The sequence below is a fragment of the Gallinula chloropus genome (assembly GCF_964237585.1).
Source record: "Gallinula chloropus genome assembly, chromosome: 6".
Lineage (NCBI taxonomy): Eukaryota > Metazoa > Chordata > Aves > Gruiformes > Rallidae > Gallinula > Gallinula chloropus.
In genome coordinates, this window is record NC_140091.1 from 32,261,478 (window position 1) to 32,273,811 (window position 12,334).

Consider the following 12,334-nt stretch of genomic DNA (forward strand, 5'->3'; position numbering starts at 1 on the left):
CCTTCTCTTATTGGTGGTAAATAAATGAGAGCCTTCACTATCCTTTCCACAACCAGGTAATTCAGATTCTGAGAGAGTCTGATGGTTTTGGCATGTAGAAGTCTTCACCAGAGATTGTCAAAGGAGAATAGCTGATACATTATTAAATGCCCTAAACTGTAAAGTAAGAGTAATAATAAAACAGGGTAGAGAGTAGTAATAAGACAGATGAGAGAGAAATATTGAGAACCTTACTGAATTGGTAGAACATTTTAAAAATCTCATGGAATTTTACAGGAGATTGTTTACATAAGGATTGTTTCTACTGTTAATGACAAAAACTTAATTTCAAGGTAGCATTTTGTGTGATTTATCAAAATGAATATGTGAAACAATAGACCAACAGCATGAAGCACGGGTGAAACAAGAGCTTCTTTTGTTGGAGCCTGTGAAGAGTGTGTAATCACAGCTCAAGTCTATGACACTTGAAAAGAAAAACTGTCAGTTCTGAACTGCAAGATTAACATCCCTGCCTGTACTTAAAAGATGAATACCTCTTCTTAGTTGTATCTTTCCTGCAGTTGAACTGTCAAGCACAGACATTTTGAAAGCACTTTTTTGAGTGTCTTAAGAGAGCCATCCTCAGGCTCCTGTTGTTTTTTTATGGAAGGAGACAGAAGCCTTCAGTCTAGATAAAGGAATGTAATACAGAGCAACTTCTAGGTCACTCTGAGATTATTGCCTATACACAAGTCATAGGAAGAAACCCCTTAAATTTAAGGTAATATGCTTGACCAATTTAATTCTTGATAATTTGATCACCAAACTTTAAAGAGATCAGAACTTGAATTAAAAGCTTAGCCTTTTTGGAAAATATACTGACTGATGGCAGGCTTACCTGCCAAAGTATGAGAAATTTAGTGACTTATGTAGGTCTACTTTTCCATCCCATTTAATGTTTTTCAATTTGAAGTTTGTAATCTGCAGGTATGTTTAAACACTGTTGACAGATAAAAAACACATCGTAGAAGGGAAAAGTGTATTTCAGAACTGATTTCATTCTTTCAATATCTCTCCATCTAGCAGGGGACAGAGACAACACAGAGCCAGTCTCTTCCCAGAGTAAAAAGTAAAAAGACAAGGGGATATGGTCAAAAGACATGACAAGGGAAGTTCTAATTGTATGTGAGCAACAAATTCATGGTGGGGGTGGTGCAGCACTCAAAACAGTAGCTGTAGAACCTTTGTCCTTAAGTTTTTTTGCAATTCAGCTGGAAAAGACCCTGATCAACCTAATCTAATTGTAAAGTTAGCCTTACTTGAGTTGGACATTGGACTTGAGGATCTCCTGTGGTCACCCCTGCCTAAATTTTTCTGTAACTATGCATGGCAGAGGCTTCCATGAGATACTGTTGCTTGTTTTGTAAGGAGTGATCTAATTCCCATACAAGATCAAGCAGTTCAGTACACTGGTCTTTGGCAATTACCAGCAACCAAAGTTTGACAGGAGAACGTAAGAAACACCCCTGAAGACTAATTTAGGAACAGATGCTTCTATAGTATTGAATTTTGTTTTGATATCTGATCTATATTGCATAAATGTAAGTCTGCAGGCATGAGTAATAAGTCTAAATGTCCATTCATTTTATGACTCCTTTTAAAGTGCTTTTAAAGTACTTCCTGTGGAAAAGAGTTGGAAGGTTTAATTGGACACTTTGTAAAAAAGTATTTCCTTTGGCTTAAAATACTTCTTCTTGTCCCCTTGTTTTTGAATTACAATGTAGGAAAACTAAAAGCTTGTCATCTACCTTTTTTCTACTAATCATTAGTGTGTGTAATCCTGTCTTACTCATATCTTTTCTAAAGAAAAAAAAATAAATCAAAATATCGCTCTTTCAAATGTTTATATTTAGAAATGCTTTTCACATCAATAACCTCTGCCACCTTCTCCAAAACTTCTAATGCAAGAGCACTTTTCATATCAGTCTGACATTTTCTATTCCAAATCAAGCTCCAGCATTTACTTAGCTTCAAGGAGTTACAATGATTCTTGTATTATTCTGCATCTCATTCCTTGCAGATCTTAATATTTTGGGGTATTGGTGTCTTAAGCCGACAAAGTCTGTCTGGTACCAAAAGAAGTTCTCTCATAATTTCCAATCCCAATCATCCATACTAGGGCAAAAGGAGAGTCTCTGCCTTACTGCAAACTAATTTCTCACCCACCCCTTTTTATCTGCTGGGTTCATTTTTCACTGAATCAGGTCCCAAATCCAAATTGCTGTTGGGTCTTACTCATATTTTAGGCTAATACCACCAAGGAAGTGGTGGTGATCATCACCACGATGACAGAGCCATCTCTCCCACACCTGCATCAATTCAAAGTGTCTGTGAAACCAGTTGCTCCTTAAAGCTGACCATTTCTAACCACAGCTGCACATTCAGCAGAGATGCTTACCAGGCTTAGAACAGCGATTGTTAATTGCCTACTTAGTAACAGGCACACTGAAATTATAGTAGATTTAATAATCTCATCTAAATGGGCATTGTTCAGTATGTCACACAGCAAAAATTTCCTGTAGGAAGTCAAAAGCAGTTAGCTTCTCTCTTTGATATTTGTCAGGTCTTTGATATTTGTAAAGCCTCACCTAGATTTCCCTTGACTGAAAAATATTTTCCATTTCCCTGAACATTTGATAAAAACATTTAGGACTTCCTTTAGAATATCCGTGATTGAAACGTGTATTCAAGTAACTGTCTGTTCCCAGAAAGAGTTTAAGGTTGTCTTAATGATCTTTTAAATGCAAAGACTTATACTGTATGAATAAATGAGACTTGTCAGCAGTTACACAGGATGCAGGATTCAGCCCCCACAAAGGAAGATGTGATGATGGGTTATATCTCTCCTTCCATGGCCCTGCAGTGCTTTGCAGCCATATCCCTTTCCTTTTCAGATTATTGCAAATGGCATTTAGGATCAGCCATCCATAAATCACCAATATCATCAGAAGCCAATTAAAATGTAGATTTTCTCACTGTGAAAAGTTGTAAGAGCTTCTGATGTGGGAGAAGGTCAGCATATTCTTTTTTAATGAGTAAGCATTGAGTAAAAGAGAGAAGTTTTTACTTCTCGTTACTATCAGTTACAGCAGACACCTCTTTTGCTCTCTCCTGTTTGAAAGTTCTCTGGATTACCTGTTTTATGACCACATCAGCCACATCCCAGATGCAGTCACAGAACTTCAGTGTGTGCTTCCCTGTGTTACTGAGATAACACCTCCTCAGTGCCTTCTGCCTCAGCAACAGCATGAACCCAGAGTCGTGCTGGGTGGGACAGCGGGTGCCTTGGTGCACAGGACAAAGACAGGGCTGTGGGCTGCATCGGCGTGGCTGAGTGTTCAGTGCCCCTGGAGAAAGCAGTCTGGAGCTGGGCACTTTGCCCAAGGAACCTGGTGAGCAGATCTAAAGCTGTAGATGAATGTGCACTCGGAGTTATTCAGCAGTTTTGCTGTGCCAGTGATGTGCATTGGTATGTCAGCAGTTTCCCAGCATTGTTCAGAAACAGCAAGTGGGCTTGGAACACATGCTGTTCCTGTCGTCTTGAATTATCACCCATTTGCTCAACAACAAGAAAAGCCCTAAAAACCCCAAAACTTTGTGTTCAAATCTGTGAGTCAAGAGCTTAAAGCTACAAACTGCTGCTGTTTGTATTCTTGTGGAGAAATTTTTCCATGATAAATTGGAGTCAGCTGTTTTAGGCATAAATCTGTGCAACATCAAAATTCATGTCAACCAACAGCTGTGCCTTTTCAGAGAAGTATAACTGTAGTGTGAACTGCCAGCTGTCCTCACAGCTATTTAATCCCTGACCTAAATCTGGGTGTTTGCTACCATCACCACCACTACTATTATTTGCTTCTAAGATTAAATGGAGAAATCATGTCTTGATATGCATGCAGTTGTAAAGCTGTGCCACAGTAGGTATTACTCTTAATTACTAGAATCCATAAACCAAAAAAAAGCTGGTGCTGTTTATGATGTATTTTTTGATAATAGAAGACATTATTTTTAATATTAGTAATAGCTGCAATTTAAATTGCTTTGTCTTTAATTTAACCCTGCTGTCAAATGTGTCTCCTTTCTGAATGGTTGGGTTGCAATGGTATCAACAAGGTAAGAAGTAACCAAGTTGATCCCTCATCTTTTTACACCAGATATAAATCATCCCAAAGACTGAGATCCATTTTGTTAGTCTTCAGAAATTAACAGGATGCTCACAGAAAATGCAAATTGGAGCCAGAAAATCATGCATTAACAGAACACAGGGCTTGTTCAGTCTGTAAGTAAATTCTGTGCACTTCACTAAGGCTCAGTAAATCCTGGTAAGACTGTGACCCAACCCTACACCACATGGAAGATGTGTGACTGTAGAGCTGTGGGGTTGTGCTTGCAGAACTGCTGTGGAGAAGAGACAGGGTTGCAGCTTGCAAGGCAGTGGAAGGGTGGCCATGAAAGTGCTGGGAGTCGCGAAATACAGTGACCTGGGTTCTCAAACAGCTTTCCAGATGCAGCAGTTTCCTTGCAAAGGTTTTCCTCTTGATTTTGTGCATAAAATCCTAAAAAATGCTACAAAATTGCACTTGATCCAAAGATGAGACACCCACCCCAGACTAGTAAATGAAAGTTATTTTTGTATTACTCTCACCTTTTTTCATGTTTCATTTTATTTGCAAAGAGGCATTAAATATGTTCTGTGTGCTTGGGAGTGTTTATGCTCTACTGGGACAGCTGTGGTACAGGACACAAAATGGGCAGTAGATTTAGTTCCAGAGAAGAAAGTTGTGCTAAATTAGAACAGTGTATGAGGCACTTTTGGACTTTTGAGAGATCTGTTAGCATGAAAACAGAAAGATAAGGTTTTTATCCCAATGCTAGAGAGATTTAAAGTATCATTACCATTAGTGATGTGTGGAAATCTTCAAAATAATTTGAAGTTTCACATTGATTAGCAAACAGTAAGGGCAGTGCAGCTAGGAACTGAGAACCAGGGATCAGTCTTTTGACTCGGTGGTTTTTTATATGCCTATGAGCAATTGAGTTCACCTGTCCAACTGTCCTCTATCTTGCAGGCTTATAGTGAAGCTTAATTAATGTAAATAATTTTGTAACTACTAGGAGCAAGATGTTGGGGCAGAAAAATGCTCTTCCTCATATGGTGGTAGTTAGAGTGTGGGACAGATGAAGAACATGTGGGAGTAAAATGCTGGGAAAGAGACTTTTCTAAAATTTGATCAAGTTTTCTTCAATCGGTTTTGTTTCTGTGCTTTTTTGTGGATTTTGCATATCTTGGTTTAATTGAAGGTCAGTCGTATGTTAGTGTGAGAAAAGGCAGTCTTCATCTTTTTTTTAGGATAAAGTTGGGAAACCTCAGGAATCTTACGCAAGTCATGTTGTAAAATTCCCCTCACAGCTTCCCAGATGCTTGGTTGCAGTCTCAGGCATACTCTGAACAGCACTCTGTCACCTAAACAAAGGGAACTGAAATAAAACCATCTTTCTTTCACTGATGGCTGTGTCTATGAGCCAATAACTGTTGTTTGCTAAGGACTGGGAGGCGGTTTCAAGCCTCCACAGATCTCCACATATGCAATGGGGATCCATTTTTGCTGCGATGGTATTTGACTACCTGTTTCTCTAGACCTAATTTTTTTGCTTGCGTCAGCCAGAACTCCCAGGTAACCCATGCCACCTGCACATCAATTCTCACTTTGTCTCAGCTGCTTGAGCCAAGGGAAGGAGTACCTCAGGCATGGGGATAGCCAGGCTCACATGCAAGTCCTGCCCCTCTAGGCTCTGCGGCTGCAGCTGGCTTCAGCTGCAACTCACGCACAGCTGCAGCAGTACACACATGAGCTTGATTTGCTTCAGATCCATGAGGTTTAAATAACAAATTATTTGATGCACAAAACCCCAACCAAGCTCTGTAGTAGGATGTGTCTCCCTTTTATTGGTGCAGAAATAAGATTAATTGCCTATTTCACTGCTCCTTCTATTTCTACAGTACTACAAACAACCGATTACCATCCCTGTCTCTGCAGGCATAGGCTAGAGCTGCACTCATGGGAACTGAGCCTCTGTCCTGTTACACCACAGCAGGGGCTTGCAGAGATGGCCTTGAATGCTTTCTGCATCTCCAATTGTTGTAGTTTGCAGGAAGTAAGATGGTTTTGCAAGGACCAAGGTTAGCTGGAGCCAGACTGTATTTGTAATACTGTAGTTTTAACAATACTGTGATATTATAATGCTTCTGTAAGTAAATGTGAGTGTGAGAGAAGGGAGGAGAAGGGAAATAACTGTAAATTTGGAGGGAAAGTGAGGAAATGCACATGAAGCAGGAAAAAAAAAATAACTTGAAACCAGAACATAGAAAATAAAAATAGAAGCTGAAAAGGAAGTAAAAAACCAACCAGAAGCAAAAAAGCCTTTTTTTTTTTTATTTTATTTAATCCTATTCATCCTAAGTACTTGGTTCCACAACAGCTGAGTCTGCAAACTGGAGATGCTGGTAGTCTGCAGTGCAGAAAAATGGGCATTGGGTAGCTTGCTTCTTCACAGGTTCACATGCTACTGCCAGCAATACAAAGGAGACCATGACTAGGGAGAATGAGAAAGAAGGCAAAAGAAAGCTTTATGGTGAGGCACTGTAACTTAACCTGCTAAGTATCAGAGATTGTGTAACATGCCATGAGATCGTATGGAAAATTGTGCAGTTTTTGCTGAGATTTCCTTATTTTCTTCTGCTGAATTTTAACCTTTTTTATCTTATCCATGCTACCGACTCCTGCAGAGGAGTACTGGCTCCTGGGAACAGCCTGCCTATGGTTTACTGGAAACTTGGATTTTGTGTAGTCACGTGGTGGGAGAAGCAGCTGTAAGGAGAACCAGTTATATCGTTCATTCCTGGATGGTGAGAGCCTGGGGGGCAAACCTGTGCAGCCTGTGAGGAGCGTTGCAGGGAACCATCCAAATTCTTGGTGATGGCTGCTAAGCAGTACATGGGTATGTTCTTCCTGCAGGGACACATTTCTTTGTGATCTTGTAGTGTGACAGACCAGCAACCTTTTCATCAGAAAGACAGCAGGAGTTACCAGAACAAGAGATGGTAGGGTTTCCTTCTTTTGACAATGTGTGAATTAAAGCATCACCCAGGAAGTAAGAGATACAGGTTTAACTTATTCCTCTGCCAGAAAAGATTTAGTTTTCCCTCCAAACTGCAGCAATCACTAACTATCCAATTTACTGTGGGAGAGAGAGGCTGTCCTCTTTTCCTGCATGATAACAAGAGTGTCTGGGGTGTTCATAAGGAAGAAGGATTAATTGGATCTGTTTCAACATCATCAAATAATCACTGGATAAAGCATATATCCAAATTCTGTCTAAGTGTGGGTTTGGGCTTGATTCTTGATTGAGTGGCAAGGCATTTGAATTGTGCTTGTTTTACAGAGCACGTATTAAATAATAAACAGGATACAGGAATCTGGCTTGCAGTCAGAGCACATAAATCTTGTGGTCCTGGAAGTTACCATCTTCTAAGAAGGAAGCAAACAAATCTGTCTGAGGGCAGATTCAAAATTAGTTGTGCTGACTGACCAAAATATGTTAAAAGCAAGTTAGATCACGTTGACCTTTTCTCTCTGATGGTGGTTATCATTGTCTCAGTTACCTAAATTCCTTTCTGCAAGGGTTAATATATATTTTAATTTACTATATGCTTTTTGGACTATATTAACCCATTCTAAACTTTTTATTTCATTATTACTGATCATTTCTGTCTTCAGCTGTGCAGGTCATACAAGTGATTTGAAAAAAATTAAAGCAGAGAAGAAAACTTGAATATGTCCTCAGCTTCAGAAGGTCTTAGTACACTGCAGCAATTGTGGGAGCACTTTTGGAAATAAGACTTCCTATAGGTATGAAGTATTCATTACTTTACCTGGGAGCAGGCCCTGTCCTCTTGAAAGATATAAACTTCTCCATCACTTAGTTGCTTTTAAAATTTTGATCCAGCAGCCCATGAAGTTGGAAAATTTTGATCCAGTTGTAATTAATAAGGTGAAGGTAATCAGCACATTTGAATGTTTTCATCTGTTAGCTGCATAGGTCTTTTCTTAGCCCCCAGCAAAAGCAGTAGCTTAGGCTGGTTTTTGAGGTTTTTGGGTTTTTTTAAAATTGTCCCTTTTTTAGCAGTAAAAATAAGAGAAAGAAAAAAATATAGAATTAAGAGCTCTTTTTAAAGGCTTTTCAGACCAGAGACTTTTACATTTTGAAATGGAAAGACAACAAACAATTAGTGGCATCAATAAGAAAGTTTTGCCTGAGAAGTCAATCGTGTGTAACAAAATCACTGGTAAAGCTGAGGAGCTGAAGTTTAAAGTCCAGAGCTATGATGTGGGGAGTAATAAAAGATGAAAGGTTTGAATGGATAGAAGGCCTGAGATTTGCTGGGCTTTATGGAATGCAGTTAATTTTTAAGTCCTATTTTGAGCTCATACAGTTCAGCTTAACTCCCAGTCTTCCTTTACAGTTTTACATCTGATAATTTGATTATGAAAATGAAGAGAATGCTAGCAATCTTGTTCTGATAAGAGGTATTTATGCAGCGCCACCAGATCACTTAAACATAAGGGGGCCATGTGCTTATCCTCATTTCTGATGTAGACCCCACTGCAGCTATCTGAGATTTGTCAGCACATGTTGAGATTCCATGTTCAGTTTGGGGCCAGAGATTTCCAGTGCTACTTCAGAGTAACTTCTTTGGCTTACTTGGATATTCTGTGAATTTAATTGCTGTAGAGAATCTTTCTTTGCACTCACATCTTAAAATAGTATTGATAGAGGGCCTAATCTTTAACCTATTCTTGATCAGGGAGAAAGGAAACATCTAAGGAGTCTTGGGAAAGGGGCCTAGGGAAGAGAGGACTAAGTTTTGGAAAAAGCAATCTAATTGGTAAATTTGCATAGCTGAAAGGTAAGTGTGTGAGCATAATCCATTTGCTGTCTGTAGCTAAGTTTGGAGGGATGGGGGTAGAATAAAAGTGGTGGAATGCTGTTTAGCCTCTCTGATTACTCTCTAGGGTCACTGCTTACTCTCCCCTCCTTTCTCTGCCGGATATTGTAATCTGGTAATAGTTTTTGTTTATGCAGATAGCCCACATTCCATCTGCAGTTACACAAATGTCAGTTCCCGTAGTCATGGTTTCATCTTACTGTATGTATCCAAAGTTTGTGGTGTGGTAACAGCGAAGTCTTGACCCCTGTCTCTAAAACACAGTACGCTGGGACTTCTCTTAGTCTGAAAAGCCTTTTTGTGTAAGACTCCGTGCTGATAAAATGTGAATAATTTATTTGTCACTGTTAGGAGTTTTTTTGGTGGGTTTTTGTTTTGTTGGGGGGTTTTGTGGTTTTGTTGTTTTGTTTTAGTTTGGTTTGGTTGGTTGGTTTTGTTTGAGTTTTTTTGTTTGTTGTGGTGGTTGGTGGTGGTGGTCTTTTTGTTGTGTTTTAATAGAATATAATGCCATTGTAGGAAAGAAGTCTGGTATTAAAACAAGTCTGACGTTGTTCAGATGCTACAGGCATTAGTGGCTGAGAAAACATACAATCTACTAGTGCATTCTTGGATTCCAGGAGTTGCATCAACTTCAGGTCAGATGGATTCATATAAACTATAACAGTGCAGTGCATGTAAAATTCTCAGTTTATAGAGCATCATTAAACACTTTCACAAATTGGCTTTTTACATGGGAATCATTCATCTGGTAATGGAAGTATTAAGTGGCTAGACAAATGTATTTGGAAGGAGAGCAGAAATAATTTGGGATGTTTTCTGTGCTAGTAAGATTTGTTCTTTTTATGGAACTTTGAAAATTTGCACAGTGTGGCAGAAAATTAGTCTAAAATCTCTTCCTCAAATACCTGTATATAAAGATTCAGTTATTTGAAAGTGGGATTTTTCAAATCAGGGTTCTTTGTTCTAGCAATTATCCTGTCATCATGGGATTGTGGTGTTGGATTTGGAAATCATTGGGCAGAAAGCCTCCTGGTCAGAGGAGAGACTGAAACACCTAAGAGGCAGCTGGGTGAGACAAAAACTCAGAATCACACAGCTTGTAGTGTGAGCTTCTCCATATGTGTACTCCATAAAAGCTTTTAGCTTTTAAGTGGGTTTATCAGTTAGCTTTCCTAAACCTTGAACTTTGGTCTTCAATGCAATAGTAAATCTGGGATTAAAGGAAAAATTCTGGTTCTTCCTAAATTCTGACTTGTTTTACCTTAGTCTTTGCAGATTTTTCTGCAGTCAAATATTAGGGAAGCACTTTCCAGTTGACCAATATTACTTAATTATTAGATACTGGTATTACTTCCTATTCTCTCCAATCAGCAACAGATTGAATCTGTGTTCACACTCCCTTGGTTTTGATTCAAGAAGATGTAGCTCTAATCCTAAAAAACCTTCTCCATTATTTCCATTGTAAAGAATTTAATTCAGCATTCTTTTTTCCATATATGCACCTTTATTTGGTATAGTGTTTTATTTAACCTATGGCTCATTTTAACTATGTCAGTTACAAATAACCCCTGCTGGAATATTTTATGGAATTCTACCGCACCTTGTTCAGTTGATCATTAGTTGCCAGACAGGTCACTGAGGATCACAGGATAAATGAGGTGGGAAGGGCCTGCAGGAGGGCTCTGGTCTGAACTCCTGCCCAGTGCTCCAGCCCCAGACCAACTCAACTACTGCTGTTCTTCTTGTAGGGAGGGGCCCAAAACTGGACCAGTATTCTCAACAAGGTCTAGAAAATAGTAAACATTTGACTAATACTTTAGTGACCAGAATAAGACACATAGGCTCAGAAGAGGAACAGTTCCCAGTTGAAGTATATTTAAGGGCATGGGAGGAGCAAAGGTTCAAAGGTAGTAAGAGAGTTCAGTCAGAACCAGAGTGCAGTATTCCTGGGGAACGTTTAACGGTCTGCATACAACGCCCATGTTATTTGTCTTGAGAGTTCAGTCCCCACACCTCAGTGCAGTGCCTTCCTCTGATCGTTGTGCCCATCCAAACACAGTTCTTTCTTTCTCATGGAAGTGCAGGAGGGACGCACGGCTGGAGAGGATGAATCCCATTTCCTTGGTATACAGAACTTGTGAGTCATCGCCGGTACTTGTTTGAGCAGTATTAAATGTAAGCATCTTAGTTGTATCTATACACCCACACCCAAGTTTTTATATAAGATTCAAATGTGCCTGATTAACATAAGAAAACCCAGTGCATACTTGTAGAGCAGGTGCAAGCAGTGTCTCATCTCTTCCTGAACAAAAGGTTAATATATTCCCACAAGTGACTTAATCCAACCTGATCACTAAAAATTATATGATTGTAAATGGATATAAATGAAAGTTAAAATGCTTCAAGTAATGCACTGTAATTATTAGTTAATATCCAAAAAGGGCAGGAAGCTTAAAAAAAGAGAAGTTACACCACTACCTACCAACAACTAATTTGCACACAGTGCATTGATTTTAAGAATTAATTATGCTGTAAAATTTAAGCTTAAGTACCTACAGCACGTGCAATGTAGGAGTGTGATGTAACAGGATCTGCAGCTCATGTTTTGACTTGTAGATTTAAAACCTCAGTGAACTCAAAGTAAATGTAAAGCGGGAGGATTTAGGTTTCATGATGCAGAACCCTGCTGAAAAGGAAAAACAGCAACTTGGGAGAGTATGAATGATACTAGTGGTCCTAAATTAGTGTTACAAGTTTTATTGTCTCTGTTAAAATTTGTTCAGGTATATATGTAATAAAGACTAGTTAATTATTTGATATAGGAAAAGAACAGGAATTATGCTAAACGTTTCCTTGTGAGAGGTCACCATGAGGTGACAGGGTGTGACTCGGGCCTGGGTAATGAAACTCTGTGTGTGTGTGTGCACATCTGTGTGCCTGTACTGCAGGGAGTAAAAGGCATTTGGGGAACTTAATCCTATCGGAGTAAATTCTAATCAGAGTAAATTCTAGAGATTTTCTAACACTGAGGAGAAAAAGGGTGTGTGTGTAGCCTGACCAAAGGAAGACCAGGTTCCTTCAGCGCAGGAAGCCCTGCACGGATGGCCTTAGGAGCAGCCATTACAATGGCAGGTGGGCCGTCCCACTAGCCCCCTCATCCTTCTACTGGTGGCCCAGTGGCCAAGTCCCCAGAGGAGGGAGGACACTTGAATGGGCCTGCAAGGAAGCTACCAAGGGCTGCCAGTTATTCATTACCAGCCACTCTCTGCAACAGGCTTATGGAGAGCA